Source organism: Theropithecus gelada, chromosome 14 (genome assembly GCF_003255815.1).
Source record: "Theropithecus gelada isolate Dixy chromosome 14, Tgel_1.0, whole genome shotgun sequence".
Lineage (NCBI taxonomy): Eukaryota > Metazoa > Chordata > Mammalia > Primates > Cercopithecidae > Theropithecus > Theropithecus gelada.
Window position 1 is genome coordinate 61,711,561 of NC_037682.1, and position 13,891 is coordinate 61,725,451.

Here is a 13,891-nt window from a genome sequence, read left to right on the forward strand (position 1 = left end):
TTCATTTGCTATGAGCCCTCTACCTACCTGCTTCTCCTCCCTCAAAAAGCGATAAAACATATATTCTATTATTTTTATGCTTTATTTTTTGTGTAGAATTATAATACAGCATTTAGAAACCATTCTGTCCTTTTCTGTTTATTGCATATAGCTGTTTATTTGAATTACAAGCTTCTTGAAAGAATGAATTATTTTGTTAATATTAGAATAAGTGCAAATTTTTTGAAAGGCATATCATGGCCTTAGAAAATTCCAAAATCTCTGAGACTCAATCATTTCTAAAATTGAGTTTTTAAAATGACTAGATTGTTGGGTTTTTATAAAGTCTCAAGATAATGTATGTAAGATGGTTGATATACTGGTTAGCATATAATACGTACTCAATTAAAAAAAAAAACTTTTATAGTAACCAGATTTTTATCTTTTAGAATTTAGCATTGTAAGATTACATATTAAATTTCAATAAATACTTATAGAATGGATAAATTAATGTGACCATTTTGTCATTATTCACAAATAATATTATGGATCAAGAAAACACAAAGGCTTAAATGTAAATATTACTGAAAATTGATAAAATTTGCCAAATATGATAGAACAATATGAAACTATTAATTTCTGAAATACTGAAAAGTTTTTAACCCACCTTGAGTTAATTTTTGTATAAGGTGTAAGGAAGGGATCCAATTAGAGCTTTCTGCATATGGCTAGCCGGTTTTCCTAACACCATTTATTAAATAGGGAATCCTTTCCCCATTGCTCAACAAAATAATTTTAAAGTTAGTTTGAAATTCTTATACAAATGAGACTGTCTGCCCTCAAATACAATGAGAACAGAAATATAGTAGACCTCCCAAGTGTTAAAATGTGAATATAAAAACAAACTGTATTAATTAAAATAGAACATGTCCTGCCAGAATGGATTTCTAGCTCAGGATAGCTGAAAGGATTGTATAAACCATGTAAAAGAATATTTTCAAATAAAGTACATATTATCAAATAGCATTATAGATGCTGACTTTTGTTTTGGATAAAACACTAGCATATCATGTTATTGCTAAATATTTGTACTTTTGTATAGAACAAATATTTTGAAGGATTATCACAAATTTTGTTAGTATCTGGTTAGTGAGATTTGGGAAAATGAATTTTCTACTTTTCTACAAAAAAAATTAGGTTTGTAATAAACTGAGACAGAAAGAGGACAGATTTTTAGATGAATGCCAGCAACTAAGAGTTATCTGAGAGCTTCAAGGAGGTGAGCCTCAAAGGGAGCAGTTGGAGTGTTGGTGCCCACTGGTTCCCCTCTGAGGTGCTTTCCAAGTGCACCTTTGTGCTCATCTCAAGGGATAAGTGTTTCTCTTTCCTGTCAGAGCCATTTTCTTCAGCTGTGACTGTTGGCTGCGAAGTGTCCACCATCACTACCAATGGGGCCCCAAAGAGGCTCATCTTCCCCGGCACTCAGGGAATTCAGTATGCAGTGGGAACAATCATAGTTTCACTCCCTAGCTCCCACTTCACCAGAAGGCTGTGTTAACCAGAATGTTTTCTCTGTTGTCAAAGGACAATATCAGGTAACTAATCTGAAATGAAATAGCAGAACACTTTATATATGTAACGGCTGATATCAGTACTACTAATTTCACCTGATCTCTTCATTTATCTGGGCCAGTTAGACCTGTCATTTAAAATCTCTGATGCTTATTTTAATGGCAGCTAACTAATACAAATAATAACATTTCTTTTTTTTTAACTTTATTAAGATGTAATTGATATACAAAATATTCTGCATATTTAATGCCTACAAGTTGATGAGTTTGAAGATAAGTATACAGCCATGAAACCATCACCACAGTCCATATCATACACATATGCATCACCTCTAAAAGTTCCCTCCCACTCTATTTATTTACTTATGGTGATGAGAACACTTATGATAAGATCTACTCTCTTGGCACATTTAAAAATATTCAATAATTCTTATAGGCACTATTTTGTACAGTAGATCTTTAGGACTTATTCTTGTTTAACTGAAACTTTGTACCCTTTGACAAACACCTTGCTGTTTTTTGATGGTGTCTAACGTGCTCAGTAAACTTTAAAGGATATTTTACTCATTTATCTATTTAACTTTGTAGCATATCAGCAAGCCAATGATATAGGTAAAACATTATTCTTATTTTACAGCTGGAGACACTGAGATGCAAAGAACAGATTAAGTAACTTGTCTAGGATAACACCACTAGTAAGTCAAAGAACAGGAGGTAAAACTCATATAGTCTAACTCCCAAATCCAAGACTGTATTATTTTGGGTTGGTGACATCACTGTGAAAAGCCTTACAGTTTTTTCCTTCCTCTTATTGGCTTATTCACGGTAAATTCATTTAATACTGAGGATCTTAGTTTAACCTGGAGATCCAAGAAATGCTAAATCACAAAGGAGGCTCATTCTTTCATCCAGTAACTATTTGTTGAGTACCTAAACATGTCAGACCCCTTCAGCATTAAGAGAATCCTTGGAGCGTGAGGAACAAAGGCACTTACCCTCTGAATGCCCCATTGTGGCCATACAGCATATTAGTTAAGAGTACTTAGGTTCAAATGCTAGTGTTGTCAGTTGGGTGTTTTGTGACTGTAGATAAGTTATTTATCTCAGAGTGGCTTCATGTAAAATATGAATCTGTATCATAATGTAATTGTAAAATTTAAATGAGTTTATGGAGTTAGTCAACACATAAAGTTCTCAATAAGTATACATGAATGCTATTAGTGGGGGGAAATAGTTATAATCCAATGAGATAAGATGTCATGTTCTGTCTGTGGTATCCCAGAAAATGATTCTCTAATACAGCCTATAGAGCTGGAGATTTCTCTACTGCACATGAACTTGGATTAATGAAAGTAAAAAGGTGAGTAAATCACTTTACGAAGATTTTATATGAGGAATGAAGAGAAGGTTTGGATTGGAATTTGGTTTCATCTAAAAAGAATCAAGACTCCAGTGTGGCTCATGCTACAAGATGGTACTGTGAGGCTGCTATGAATCTAGATACAATGAGAAAGAAACGTAGTTTGAATAGGTGTATGCAAGTCACATGTACCTTACCATGTGATTCATCCAATTTTGCAAAAGGTTACAGAAAGATCGCTGGTGCTGTTATGCTGATGGTGTTGGTTATGGTAAAAATATTAGTTATATGCCTAATGTTTGCTAAACATCATGCTGGGTCCATTGAATATATTAAGGAATAAGGGAGATGGTCATGTTTCATGGAATTTACATAATAACATAGAAGAAAGGAATTAAGTGCATACTTTTCCATTTACCTTAGATCATTTAATCACAACTCTGCAAGATATTAGTAAAGATCACTGGAGAATGCTATATAAGTATCTATTAGTAGATCCTCTTCCAGGCTAAGGGGTTAGGGGGATCCATAAGGCAGTAATATTTAAGCCAAGAGTTGGAGGATAAATAACTAGCCCTGTGAAGGAGAAGTGCATGGAGAAAAGCTTTCAGGACATGTGAAACAGCATTTGTTAAGGTCTTGAGGTTGGAGTAATCCTTGCATCTTCAAGGAACTGAAAGGAGGCCATTTTGGTTGGAACAGAAAGAACAAGAGAACAATAATATAACATAAAGTTGAAAATGAAGGTCGTGGCCAGTCCCAGGACTTTGGGAGGCCGAGGTGGGTGGATCACGAGGTCAGGAGATTGAGACCATCCTGGCTAACACTGTGAAACCCTGTCTATACTAAAAATACAAAAAAATTAGCCGGGTGTGGTGGCGGGGGCCTGTAGTCTCAGCTACTCGGGAGGCTGAGGCAGGAAAATGGCGTGAACCCGGAAGGCAGAGCTTGCAGTGAGCTGAGATCCTGCCACTGCACTCCAGCCTGGGTGACAGAGCAAGACTCCATCTCAAAAAACAATAAAGAAAATAAAGGTCATATTCCACAGTGCTTTACAGGCAATATGAATGTTTGGATTTTATCATGAAAATAGCATGATGAAATTTGACTTAATATTGATGTAATGTGGAAAATGAATTAGAAGAGGGCTGAATAATGTGGGGAAATCTGTTAAGATGCTATTGAAATGTTGATATATAATCTAGAGAATGACAGTGGGTCTGGTAAGAAGTCAATGAAATAGACAAATATTCAGGGAATTGGAACCGAAAGGATATAATATTTTTACAAGCAGAGTTCATAATTCAAACACTTACTTACTGAGCTCACTCCTCTCTTCCTCTGGCCATTTCTAATTTACCTTTAAGGTCTCAAACTAATCATCCACATTTTTAAAGGTTTTCTCCTTAAAAGTAGTTCCTATTCCTACCACCCCAAACTTATTCTCCAAAGCAAATTAATGCATGAAACTATTTGTTTAGCCTGTTGCCCTCATCACTGTGAGACGGGAGAAAAGGCTTATCCTGTCATACCTTAGCACCTCCTTCAGTGTGTTTTTTTTCTCTCAAAGATGAGTTTACACTAACCAACACATTGAAATGTATGTGTGATGTTATTAATTTCCGATGAGAAATAGAATTATTGCATTGGCACAAATTGTCTTGTCAACTTGAATAGTAAACTATCTGGGGAAAAACACGTCATAGTTTTATTTCTGGGTAAACAAGAGACAAGAGACAAAATGCTTAACTACAAAAGTCAAAAATTTCATGTCTTACATTTGGAAAGATAACAATCTCCAAAAAGCCAATTTGTTAGTTTATTAATCCATGACACTTAGTGGGCTAGTTGGGTCTTCTCTATAAACCTGCTTGATTAATGTTGTCCTTCAAGTCTCTTTTTGTTCTTCACTTTTATCTCCTCTTGCAAGTGGTGATTTTATGTGTGTGTGTTAGGGGGAGGGCATCTATTTATAATTACAACCTTTGATCCTGGATTGGACTGAAATCTTGTCTCACCCAACAGTTTTATGATATGGTAAGTTGCATAATCTCTTTGAATCTCATATATTTCATCTACAAAAGGTGAATAAAAATACTAACTCGTGGATTATTTGAATATTAAATAATACATATGAAGATTGTAGTAAGCTTATGGTATGTTGTTGGTGGATAATAAATAGTAATTATTTTCCATGGCTTATTCTTGTAATCAGGTTAAATCAGTCAAATCTCCAATGTTTGGGAATCATTATTTCTTGTAAGGGTGTCCTTTTATGTCCCTCTTCTGATGTCTTGTGACAGAATTACTGATTAATTCTAAGAAGGTAGACTTACTTTTCCCATTTCCCGGTAACTACAGGCACTTTCCCATGCACACTTTCTCCCCATTCTCATGCAAACATTTAGGCACACTCACACACTCATTTTGTAATTTAAAACAATTAAATTTTTTGTCCTATAATTTAAAAGAGTTGTAAAATCTTCAATGAAGTTCTAGTTTTTCATGAGAAAGTCTTTTATGTTTTTTTAAGATGTCAAATATTATACCCATACACACATTTGTATAAATAATTTGAATACTCTTCTTTTCTGATGCTCTAAATATGTATGCTTTTATTTTCCTTTAAATAATTCCATAGTGCTTTTAGGTATAATAAAATGTATTCATAAGGTTTTAACTGATAACAAAATGAACTAACTATATCAAAAAACCTAGCAGAATCACAAATATTTAGTAAATAAATATTAGTTACTCTCACTTTATTTCCTCAGCCATGATAAATGGGGATAATTTGGGTCTGCATCAGGATAATTATAATTATCTAACTCTGTTCGAACTCTGTATAAGTTCTAACTCTGTAAATAATATCTCTGTGCATATTAGCAAAACTTCTTAAAGTCTCCATTTCTTCATTACGAAAGTTTAAATGTGATACAAGATGGCCCCAAAATTTTTTTACAAAATTTAAGACCCTTACATTAGTGTTAGAAGTCAGCCTCCCCGAGAATCCTCAGGACCCCCAAAGCCAAAGGGCATTTGCACCCCTTATTCAAGTTGTTTTTTTCTGGCAGATGAAAAATTGGCAAATCCTTATGATAGGTCTTGTTTAATAAGTGTTTATAATGTGACTGTTTCAAATATGCCTGGATCTATAGGAGTTTGTTTATCATTTTATAAGTGAGAAATTTGAAACATGAACATATCAACTGATTTCATAATGACATTCATTTAGACAAGGTTTTGACTCCAGGTCTGGCGGTAGGGTGCAAGTTATATCAGTTTGCCGAAACTGAGGAGTTTCTCCTAATACAGGACTTTCAGTGTTAAAACCGGTACAGTTTGGGGCAAACAAGGATGGCCACCTTATTTGATGACTCTAAATAATTATGCTGCTATCTGTTATGCCATTTGACTTCTTGAAGTCCATTTAAGTTGTGGTATGCTTACTGGAAAGAACCCTAATCTGAGAATCAGTGGTCTGGGATTCAGTTCAGCTATGTTGTTGGCTTACTGAATGGATTCTTCCTGGGCCTCAGCTTTCCTACAAAATGAGGAGCTGAATATGTTGATCACTCCAGGACAAGCCAGTCTTCATTCTCAATGTCTTGGAAATTTCTAAGTGGGAGAAATGGCAGAGCACAAAGGAGTCGTTCACTCAAGATTTTCTATAATCCCTGCTGCCCAGCTACCTCTTGGAGCCCTTGGACCCAGGGAACTCTGAAGATGCAGCTTTACAGAGCTTAGAGCAGGGAGTGGGTGGAGACTGGCAGTGGGGCTGTGTGCACAGTGTGTGCAGTACTTGGTATTTCTCCCTTCAGTGGACTCTTCACCAGCCTCTCTCCTCCCACCCACCAGAGCTACCCTGAGGAGGTAAGTGGGGACCTCATCTCTTCCGCCACAGAGGCCCTCAGGAACCTCCTTCACAGCTTCAAAATCTTTAAGTGATTAGGGTACAAGGATTTGAAAGAGGCAGTCTGTGATTTAAGTTAATTTTTATTTTCCTACACTCCATGTCTCTCCCCACATGCACATCCTCATCTAGTTGTTGGTGCCTGAAATGCCACCATCTGGCTTCATGCTTGGAGCTTCACTCTGTGGTTCTGAGCATGCACAGCTCTGGCTCAGAGGGGCATCTTCTGAAGCCTTTGTTTGGTGTGAATGCCTCAGAGTGGTTAACTCACATGCCAGTATTCTCATAGACAGTGGATAAAATGGTGAAACAAAAGAAAGAAAGAAACCTTTGATTGGGAAACTGAATGTGGGAAGACAGTTTGGAGATGGGACCAGGAACTTTCAGCCCCTCGATGTCCCTCTTTATCACAGCTTTCCTAGTTGTCATGTATTCAGTACATCTTGTGCCAGGGATCTGAATAAGCACATTCAATGTTTACTTTGCATTGCTCTTTCCAGTCTAGGGATGTGAAAATAAGACGTGAGGAAACTAACTAAATTCACAGCTTGTATGTAGCAAAGGTGAAATAATAACTCAGTTATTAGATGCCAGGGGAGCTACTTTTACTTACCTAAACAATTTTACACTAAAAATATGTAGCTCTTATTTTAATACGTTATTCCTGTTAATAAAATAGTTTATTTATTTGATCAAAATTTTTTTTTTTTTTTTTTTCCGAGACAGAGTATTGGTCTGTCACCCAGGCTGGAGTGCAATGGCGCGATCTCAGCTCATGGCAACCTCCACTTCCCGAGTTCAAGCGATTCTCCTGCCTCAGACTTCCCAGTAACTGAGATTACAGTCATGTGCCACCACACCCGGGTACTTTTTGTAGTTTTAGTAGAGATGGGGTTTTACCATGTTGTCCAGACTGGTCTCGAACTCCTGACCTCGTGATCTGCCCACCCTGGCCTCTCAAAGTGCTGGGATTACAGGGGTGAGCCACCATGTCCAGCCTATTTGGTCAATATTCTAACCATTAAAACTAGAACTGGTAATCTCTGAGTCCCAGTCCAGGGCTCTATATGCCCAGTCACTTGTCTAAACATTGAGAATAAAATGAGAAGAAACACAGACAGTTACAGGGAGTTATAAATTTTGGGGGGAACAAAGATACTAATCAAATAACTAAACAAATATATAACAAATGCACTACAATTTAAAGTGTGATAAGAAAAGCCACAAAGAAGAGTATGTGTGAGGGTGTATAACATCCAAAATTATGAGAAGAAATGAAATGAATGATTAGAATTATTGGAAGACGGCAAGTTCTTATGTGGTCTTAAAGCTGCTATGAGCCATGGTAAGGACTTGAATTTTTATTTAAATTCTTATTTCATAAGGTAAATGAAGCCATTGAAAGGTTTCTAGTAGGAGAGTAACATCACTTTATATTAAAAGCAAATAATTTGGCTGCTTTGTGGAGAATGGATTAGACAGAGATATGATACCTGGGTGATCGTCAGGAAGATTCCACAGACATTTTGGTTGAAGATGTTGAGGGATGAGTGACAGCTGGAAGTGAGATGGAAAGAGGAAACCAGGGTTTACAATGAATTAATAGACTTGTGAATAGGAGAGGGTGAGAAATATCAAGAATGACTTGGCCAGGGTTTTCTGGCATGACCATGTGAATAGATGGTGATTGGTGATGAGATGATAACTTTGAAGAGGATAAAACATAGTAATTGACATAAAGTTCAATTTTGCACACGTTACGTTTGGGATGACAATGAACTCTTACATTTGGAAGTCCAATCGCAAATTGTCTGCATGAATACATATTGAGAAGGGAAGCCTGGGCAGCAGACGTATATTTGGGATAATTGAGGCTCAGAGCAGAGACAAGGAGGACATTTTGGGTAGATAATAATTTCAAAGGTATTAATTGTGAAAGTGAGTGGAAAATGGGTGATTACTAGGAAGAAATGAGGAGGCAATTAAGAGGTTTGCTGAAGTTTGTGATTGTTTGTTTCCTATGATAGTAACTCCCCAAATTGATCCTCAGGGAGGAATATGGGTGGGACATATTTGAATTGTGATAGGAGTCACCTACATTCCTGATACTCACACTTGGCTGCATGTTGGAATTGCCTGTGAGTTTAAACACATGCTGATTTGTAAGTTCTACCTGCACAGTGTCAAAATTAATTGGTAGGTTTCTTCTGAGGAAAGCAATATTTTAATGCTTCTTAATTGAATCTAGCATACAGCAGAATTTGAGAATCTGTGGTCTGAACAGAGATTTAAAAAAATCCATGTTAAAATATAGAAGAGCAAAACCAAGAGAATAAAGTGTAGAGAAGTGTGACATTCTGGACCCTTGGTGAATAAGTGAGGGGTTCCAGCCACAAGGAAAGGCAGAGAACTGAAATAATGCTTGAGTGTAGGCAAGAGAGGAGAAGCAGCTTGGAATATACACAAAAGATGTCATCACTTGCACAAGACAGAATCAATCAGTGGATGGGAATATTAAGGAAAGACTTCATGGAGGACATGGTGCACCTCACTTATGGAAGAAACTGATGGCTATGACCTGGTAGAGAGAAAGGGGAACCCATTTTTTACCATTAGAGAAAGATTTGAACCAATGTAAAAAAATATATAGACACAAGAAAAATAAAAGATAATATCTAAAAATTAGTCAAAAATTTCTGTGGGGGAAAACCTGGAACTCATGACAGATCTAGGGGTGTTGCCAGACTGTAGAAGGTCTGAAATGTGTCCTGCTTTTTTCTGAACTTTCCAAATCTTTGGCACTGGAATCTAAGCATCATTGTCTCTCCTAGTTTTAGATATCAGCCACTCCTAGTCTTCACTTCTCCCACCATCTCACCTCAATCCACCCAGGTTGATTTCCCTAAAAGTCACTGAGAAACCCTGATGGGGGACTTTGGGACTAACATCTCAAGTACTACCAGCTTCACTCTAACAGGCTTCCCAGAGATGAAGGGCCTAGAGCACTGGCTGGCTGCCCTTCTGCTGCTGCTTTATGCTATTTCCTTCCTGGGCAACATCCTCATCCTCTTTATCATAAAGGAAGAGCAGACCTTGCACCAGCCAATGTACTACTTCCTGTCTCTTTTGTCTGTTAATGACCTGGGTGTGTCTTTTCTACATTGCCCGCTGTACTGGCTGCTGTGTGTTTTCATGCCCCAGAGATGACTTTTGATGCCTGCCTGGCCCAGATGTTCTTCATCCACTTTTCCTCCTGGATAGAGTCTGGCATCCTGCTGGCCATGAGCTTCGACCACTATGTGGCCATCTGTAACCCCTTGCGCTATGCCACAGTGCTCACTGATGCCCGTGTGGCCCACATTGGCATATCCATTGTCATCCGCAGCTTCTGCATGGTCTTCCCACTTCTCTTCCTCCTGAAGAGGCTGCCTTTCTGCAAGGCCAGTGTGGTACTGACCCATTCCTACTGCCTGCACGTAGACCTGATACGCCTGCCCTGTGAGACACTACCATCAACAGCATGTATGGCCTGTTCATTGTCATATCTGCCTTTGGTGTAGATGCACTGCTCATCTTTCTCTCCTATGTGCTCATTCTACATTCAGTGCTGGCCATCGCCTCCAGGGATGAGAGGCTAAAGACACGCAACACATGTGTGTCACATGTCTGTGCTCTGCTAATCTTCTACATGCCTGTGGTTAGTGTGTCCATGGTTCATCAATTTGGGAAGCATGCTCCTGAATATGTGCATAAGTTCATGTCTCTGGTCTACCTCTTTGTACCTCCGATGCTCAACCCAATTATCTATTCCATCAAGACTAAGGAGATTCGCAGGAGACTACACAAGATATTACTGGGAAATAAGTCTGATCAAGGAGAACTGTCCCGGAAAGCCTTAGAGGTTCTTTGTTGTTGCTGATGTTTGCATGTACCAGGTTAGTCCTTTGGAGCCTTTCAATCTCCCTCCAGACATACACCTACAATTGTGTACCTGCCAGTAGTTATATGCGTTAGCCAGGCTACAACCCGTAACTTAAAACATCAGGCTGCCCTATGTTGTAATTAACTGTGTCACAGGTTGCCACAAGTGACTTCTCTCAGACCCAACAAGAAAGAGAGTCTTGAATTGAATCCTTTTTGTCCCAATGTACTAGTAACATCTATGCTTTCAAGCGATTCTCAGAAACAGACAAAAACGAATGCCTACATTAGTTATATGTTATAATGTAGATTATGTTACCTGAGATCATATCAGCCCAGAATATTTAAATAATCATTTTGAATATCTTTAAACTCAAAAACTAAAAAATACATAATAGCTGTGACCAAGTTTACACTTTTGAAATAAGAATACTCCAGAGTTCCATAAAATGGAACAAAAATAGAAACCATACAACACATGGAATTCAGAAATTTAGTACAAAGAAAAATGTTTTATGGAAAAGCCACATGCTGTCATCCTTTGGGCATGACTACAGAGAGGACTGAATGACTAGAGGCAGCTAATGAGAACTCCAAATCGAAGCCTAACAGAGGTTGTTGATTAATGGAGTGGCAAGTCTGCTTCAGTGGCAGTGGTTGCTTAGTCGCATAGTTGGCTGAAATCTGGGCTCGTGTCCTGCAGTGAGCAACCCAGACAACAAGCTTAAGCACCTGCTTGAGCAGAGGAGAGATAGCTGAAAGCTGTCAGCAAATTTACAGAGAATTAAAGCCACAAAGAAAGAAATCCTCTGAAAAACCATGCCAAGAAAACACAACCCAGACCACACAGGCAGGCACGCACTTAGCAGATTTAGAAAGAATGATATGTGGACTTCAACTGGAGAGTAAACAGGCAGTGGACAGGCCATGGAATAACTCAACTCCGATGGATGATTAGGGAATGAAGGCATGTAAGAAAAAAAATTGCTTTTTAAAAAGCAATAGCTAATAATTTTTTTTTCCTCATAGGATCATGGAATAACTTTTCTAAAATAAAGCCATAGGGATCAAATAACATCATCACTTACTAACCATAGTTGCAGTATAGCCTTGAATTACTCCCAAACAACCTCTGAATGTCTCATTAAGCAACCAGGAGAGAAAAGCAAAACAAAATTAAAACTTACAGATGACATCTTTGGCAAAATCACATGACAGAAAAATATTGTCCCTAATTGGACAGGACGGTATACTAAGCAAAAATCTGGGCAGATGGTTTTGAGATTGGTGAAACTTGGAACAGTACTTGCAGGCTCTAAGTGCTCATAAACATAAGAGGATAAAGCAGTGCTGTGGTGATCCTCAGCATTTGAAAATCTCAAAAATGTCCAGCAAATAAGCTCTTCCAAAAGGATGTAGCCTCAGCCCAAAGAAAAGCACGTTAAAACACATAAAGATCCACTTGCACAAGAGAGAAAGAAGGCTCTGATGGTAGAGGAAAGGACTTAGGGAAAGCAGACACAAGAAAGTGATGCAACAGCTAAATACAGCTTCTCAAAACCTGTGGAGTTCTAGGGCTGGAACAGAAGGAAGCAGAATGTCCTCCAGGACCAGACTTTGCTCTAACACACAGAAGTGGCCTCAAAGAAAGTGCTACTTTGAGCCATTTGAACAGCAACAGAGGGACCCCTAGAGCTGCAAAACCATAAAAGCTATTCTGCCATTGCCTCTCCCTCCAGGGGATCCCACAAGTCATCCCAGAAAGCTATGCTTATTTATACAGAGAGACAAAAAAGAGATATGTGCTAATTCTATACACAGTTATGAGCAAAAATAAAGACATTGATGACAAAGATGAATCCATGGCACTTAGGGCCATGCTGATGATAGGAATCTCCCTCTTTTTTGTTTCAAGTCTTTTTATTATTATTATTATTATATTTTAAGTTCTAGGGTACATGTGCATAACGTGCAGGTTTGTTACATATGTATACTTGTGCCATGTTGCTGTGCTGCACCCATCAACTCGTCAGCACCCATCAACTCGTCATTTACATCAGGTATAACTCCCAATGCAATCCCTCCCGCCTCCCCCCTCCCCATGATAGGCCCTGGTGTGTGATGTTCCCCTTCCCGAGTCCAAGTGACCTCATTGTTCAGTTCCCACCTATGAGTGAGAACATGCGGTGTTTGGTTTTCTGTTCTTGTGATAGTTTGCTAAGAATGATGGTTTCCAGCTGCATCCATGTCCCTACAAAGGATGCAAACTCATCCTTTTTTATGGCTGCATAGTATTCCATGGTGTATATGTGCCACATTTTCTTAATCCAATCTGTCACTGATGGACATTTGGGTTTATTCCAAGTCTTTGCTATTGTGAATAGTGCCGCAATAAACATACGTGTGCATGTGTCTTTATAGCAGCATAATTTATAATCCTTTGGGTATATCCCCAGTAATGGGATGGCTGGGTCATATGGTACATCTAGTTCTAGATCCTTGAGGAATCGCCATACTGTTTTCCATAATGGTTGAACTAGTTTACAATCCCACCAACAGTGTAAAAGTGTTCNNNAACTATACTACAAGGCTACAGTAACCAAAACAGCATGGTACTGGTACCAAAACAGAGATATAGACCAATGGAACAGAACCGAGTCCTCAGAAATAATACCACACATCTACAGCCATCTGATATTTGACAAACCTGAGAGAAACAAGAAATGGGGAAAGGATTCCCTATTTAATAAATGGTGCTGGGAAAATTGGCTAGCCATAAGTAGAAAGCTGAAACTGGATCCTTTCCTTACTCCTTATATGAAAATTAATTCAAGATGGATTAGAGACTTAAATGTTAGACCTAATACCATAAAAACCCTAGAAGAAAACCTAGGTATACCATTCAGGACATAGGCATGGACAAGGAATTCATGTCTAAAACACCAAAAGCAATGACAACAAAAGCCAAAATTGACAAATGGGATCTAATTAAACTAAAGAGCTTCTGCACAGCAACAGAAACTACCATCAGAGTGAACAGGCAACCTACAGAATGGGAGAGAATTTTTGCAATCTACTCATCTGACAGAGGGCTAATATCCAGAACCTACAAAGAACTCAAACAAATTTACAAGAAGAGAAAAACAA

The 13,891-nt window shown here is 38.2% G+C and overlaps 1 pseudogene; it reads left to right on the forward strand.

Annotated features, from left to right (window-relative positions):
* Positions 1-9,748: 9,748 nt before the first annotated feature.
* Positions 9,749-10,645, forward strand: LOC112607344 (annotated as a pseudogene).
* Positions 10,646-13,891: the final 3,246 nt, after the last annotated feature.